The sequence below is a fragment of the Odocoileus virginianus genome, chromosome 25, assembly GCF_023699985.2.
Source record: "Odocoileus virginianus isolate 20LAN1187 ecotype Illinois chromosome 25, Ovbor_1.2, whole genome shotgun sequence".
Lineage (NCBI taxonomy): Eukaryota > Metazoa > Chordata > Mammalia > Artiodactyla > Cervidae > Odocoileus > Odocoileus virginianus.
The window spans coordinates 50,511,077-50,515,390 of record NC_069698.1 but is presented as its reverse complement, the minus strand read 5'-3'; positions in this window follow the sequence as shown (position 1 = coordinate 50,515,390).

Here is a 4,314-nt window from a genome sequence, read left to right as displayed (position 1 = left end):
ATACAAACCACTTTCTTCATGTTTCCTCATAATACAACCATTTAGGAACCTGTTTTGAAAACACCAGCTAGAACTGGAGGAGCCAAGATGGCGGAGGAATAGGACGGGGAGCGCACGTTCTCCCCTACAAATTCATCGAAAGAACATCTGAACGCTGAGCAAACTTCACAAAACAACTTCTGACCACTAGCAGAAGACATCAGGCACCCAGAAAAGCAGCCCATTGTCTTCGAAAGGAGGAAACAAATTTTTTTTCCTGTTTTATTTTTTTTCTGTTTTCTTTAAAAGTCCTCTATTACTCCTTAATTTTCATTTTCATTTCACTATAACCTTGCAAAAAAAAAAGTCATATTTTTAAACCGAACTTCATATATATTTCTAAAATTTTTTGTGTTTGTGTTTTTGTTTTTAATATTGTATTTTTAAGAGTCTAACCTCTACTCTAGATTTTTAATCTTTGTTTTTCAGTATTTGATTTCAATTTTGGACATTTAAGAATCCAATATTCAGTACCCATTTTTACTCAGGAGTGTTGATTACTCTCTCCCACTTTTGACCCTCCATTTTCTACCTCAGAACACCTCTTATTTCCTCCCTTCCCCTTCTCTTCCCAATCCAATTTTGTGAATCTCTGTGGGTGTCTGGGCTACCGAGAAAACTTAGGGAACAGAGAACTGCATAGATCTGTCTCTCTCCTCTTGAGTCCCCCCTTTTCTCCTCCTGCTCATCTCTATCTCCCTCCTCCCTCTCCTCGTCTTCATGTAACTCTGTGAACCTCTCTGGGTGTCCCTCACAGTGGAGAATCTTTTCACCATTAACCTAGAAGTTTTATTATCAGTGCTGTATAGTTGGAGAAGTCTTGACAACTGGAAGAATAAAACTGAAATCCAGAGGCAGGAGACTTAAGCCCAAAACCTGAGAACACCAGAAAACTCCTGACTACATGGAACATTAAGTAATAAGAGACCATCCAAAAGCCTCCATACCTACACTGAAAATACCAGCTAGTTGTGAACGTAAATAGGGTGACATGTCTTCCCCTAGTGGCGAATCCAGTCAAGTGGTAGTTCAAAGTCACACTTAATCACTTTAACTAAACACTTACTGTCAGCTGCAAAGTGTGGAAAAAAAAAAAAAGTCCTTGCATTTATGGAGCTTGCCGCCCAGAGAAGGGGCTGTATGTTGGGACATACTATAAAATCTCTCCTAAGGCAGTGTCTCTGACAGTCATGAAGGTACAGTTTAGTTCAGTTCAGTTACTCAGTCGTCTCTGACTCTTTGCAATCCCATGAATCGCAGCACACCAGGCCTCCCTGTCCATCACCAACTCCCGGAGTTTACTCAAACTCATGTCCATTGAGTCGGTGATGCCATCCAGCCATCTCATCCCCTGTCGTCCCCTTCTCCTCCTGCCCCCAATCCCTCCCAGCATCAGGGTCTTTTCCAACGAGTCAACTCTTCACATGAGGTGGCCAAAGTATTGGAGTTTCAGTCTCAGCGTTAGTCCTTCCAATGAACACCCAGGACTGATCTCCTTTAGGATGGACTGGTTGGATCTTCTTGCAGTCCAAGGGACTCTCAAGAGCCTTCTCCAACACCACAGTTCAAAAGCATCAATTTTTCGGCGCTCAGCTTTCTTCACAGTCCAACTCTCACATCCATACATGACCACTGGAAAAACCATAGCCTTGAGTAGACCGACCTTTGTTGGCAAAGTAATGTCTCTGCTTCTTAATATGCTGTCTAGGTTGGTCATAACTTTCCTTCCCAGGAGTAAGTGTCTTTTAATTTCATGGCTGCAGTCACCATCTGCAGTGATTTTGGAGCCCCCCAAAAATAAAGCCTGACACTGTTTCCGCTGTCTCCCCATCTATTTTCCATGAGGTGATGGGACCAGATGCCATGATCTTTGTTTTCTGAATGTTGAGCTTTAAGCCAACTTTTTCACTCTCCTCTTTTACTTTCATCAAGGGGCTCTTTAGTTCTTCTTCACTTTCTGCCCTAAGGGTGGTATCATCTGCATATCCGAGGTTATTGATATTTCTCCCGGCAATCTTGATTCCAGCTTGTGCTTCTTCCAGCCCAGCGTTTCTCATGATGCACTCTGCATATAAGCTAAATAAGCAGGGTGACAATATACAGCCTTGACGTACTCCTTTTCCTATATGGAACCAGTCTGTTGTTCCATGTCCAGTTCTAACTGTTGCTTCGTGACCTGCATATAGGTTTCTCAAGAGGTAGGTCAGGTGGTCTGGTATTGCCATCTCTTTTGGAATTTCCCACAGTTTATTGTGATCTACACAGTCAAAGGCTTTGGCATAGTCAATAAAGCAGAAATAGATGTCTTTCTGGAACTCTCTTGCTTTTTCGAGATTCAGTGGATGTTGGCAATTTGATCTCTGGTTCCTCTGACTTTTCTAAAACCAGCTTGAACATCTCAAAGTTCATGGTTCACATATTGCTGAAGCCTGGCTTGGAGAATTTTGAGCATTACTTTACTAGCGTGTGAGATGAGTGCAATTGTGCAGTAGCTTGAGCATTCTTTGGGATTGCCTTTCTTTGAGATTGGAATAAAAACTGACCTTTTCCAGTCCTGTGGCCACTGCTGAGTTTTCCAAATTTGCTGGCATATTGAGTGCAGCACTTTCACAGCATCATCTTTCAGGATTTGAAATAGCTTAATTAGAATTCCATCACCTCCACTAGCTTTGTTCGTAGTGATGCTTTCTAAGGCCCACTTGACTTCACATTCCAGGATGTCTGGCTCTAGGTGAGTGATCACACCATCGTGATTATCTGGGTCATGAATATCTTTTTTGTACATTTCTTCTGTGTATTCTTGCCAACTCTTCTTAATATCTTCTCCTTCTGTTAGCTCCGTACCATTTCTGAAGGTACAGGTGGGCACAAAGGTGACTTCCATGTATGCACATGGTGGAGGTCTTCCCGGAAGATTTCAGACTGGATGGTGCCCCTTTATTCTGAAACACTCAGAATCTTTTTTTTTTTTTAGCTGCTCCACACGGCATGAGGGCTCTTAGGTCCCTGACCAGGGACTGAACCTGGGTCCACAGCTGTGAAAAGCTTGAAGTCCTAACCACTGGACCTCCAGGAAATTCTCTATGTCTTTTTAAAAGTTAAATTCCAGAAGATTAAAACACTATAAAATCTGGATCAGACAGTGGTACACAAAAAGGCACTTTGCTATTTTATCATACATTTAAGGCCTAAATCCAGTCTTTTGGAAAAATGATCCATCTTTCTAGCAGAGAGATAAGAAAATGTTTTCTTCCTATTCAGTCACTCACTTTCCCCTCTGCTCCTTCTGATGGATCCAGCAAATCTGGGGAAGTACGACTGCGGAGGGATTGGCAAGTCACTGTGAGGAGAAATGTTTATTGAGTAACTTTTCTTGGGCTATGCCACGCAGGATCTTTCCCGACCAGGGATTGAACCCCTGCCCCCTGCACTGGGAGCTGGGAGTCTTAACCACTGGACCACTAGGGCAGACTGAGAAATGTTTAATTTATAAGTGCTACTGAGAGACGGAATTTTTCCATTTTCTCCCTCTTCCCAAGACCTTTTTCTAAGCCAGAATATCGACTCTGCCCATTTTTTCTTTTCACAGTCAGTCAACTACCATGAGCTGTTGACATGAGCTACCATGCAGAAGATAGCTTCTTCTAGAACATGAGTTCTAGTGGGGACAGAATATGGTAGGAAACTGATACTGTATATCCTTTGCATGAAAGATGTATCAATTCTTTCTGCCTTTCCTCTGAAGTGAAAAAAAAAAAAGGATGTTATGGGTATTTGTCACTAGTGTCAGGGTATCTCTTGTGCATTAGAGATGAAATTATTAACATTCACTTCCCTGTACATTTTGGGAAAATATTTGAGGATGCTTACTAAAAACACATGATGAGAGTTCTCAGCTTGAATGTCAATGGTGTTTAACTTCAGATCAATTTACATGTGGGACTGGGGAGTCTCCTTCAAGAGCATATCCGGAGAAGAAACCTTGGTAAAAGGGAACAGCATGCTTTGAGGGGGCAAGGTCTGCATTACGACTGCAGACCCACTGGCTCAAGGCTGTGTCCTGGCCAAGTCTAAACCTGAGGCGGTGGGAAAAAAGCAAAGATTGTGTGAGAGCTCCCCGCCCAGGGGTGGCCCCTTCAGGACACCAATGCCAGGCAGCCCGCCCGGCACGGGACCAGCCCCCTCTGTTACGAACACCTCATGAAGGCAGCAGCCACAGCACCCGAGATGCTTAAGTTCAATCAGTTCAAGCAAAACCACCATGGAACCCAAGAC